The sequence below is a fragment of the Arachis duranensis genome, chromosome 9, assembly GCF_000817695.3.
Source record: "Arachis duranensis cultivar V14167 chromosome 9, aradu.V14167.gnm2.J7QH, whole genome shotgun sequence".
NCBI classification, from domain to species: Eukaryota; Viridiplantae; Streptophyta; class Magnoliopsida; order Fabales; family Fabaceae; genus Arachis; species Arachis duranensis.
This window is the reverse complement of record NC_029780.3, coordinates 92,120,274-92,120,784: the sequence shown is the minus strand read 5'-3', so window position 1 is coordinate 92,120,784 and position 511 is coordinate 92,120,274.

The window sequence follows — 511 nt, the reverse complement described above, 5'->3', positions numbered from 1 at the left end:
AAAATCCACTTCCGGGCCCACTTGGTGTGTGCTTGGGCTGAGCATTGAAGCTTTCATGTGTAGAGACTTTTTCTGGAGTTAAACGTCAGCTTTCATGCCAGTTTGGGCGTTTAACTCCAATTTTTATGCCAGTTCCAGCGTTAAACGCTGGGAATTCTGAGGCTGATTTGCAACGCCGGTTTGGGCCATCAAATCTTGGGCAAAGTATGGACTATTATACATTGCTGGAAAGCCTAGGATGTCTACTTTCCAACGCCGTTGAGAGCGCGCCAATTGGGCTTCTGTAGCTCCAGAAAATCCACTTCGAGTGTAGAGAGGTCAAAATCCAACAGCATCTGCAGTCCTTTTCAGTCTCTGAATCAGATTTTTGCTCAAGACCCTCAATTTCAGCCAGAAAATACCTGAAATCACAGAAAAACACACAAACTCATAGTAAAGTCCAGAAAAGTGAATTTTAACTAAAAACTAATAAAAATATACTAAAAACTAACTAGATCATACTAAAAACACA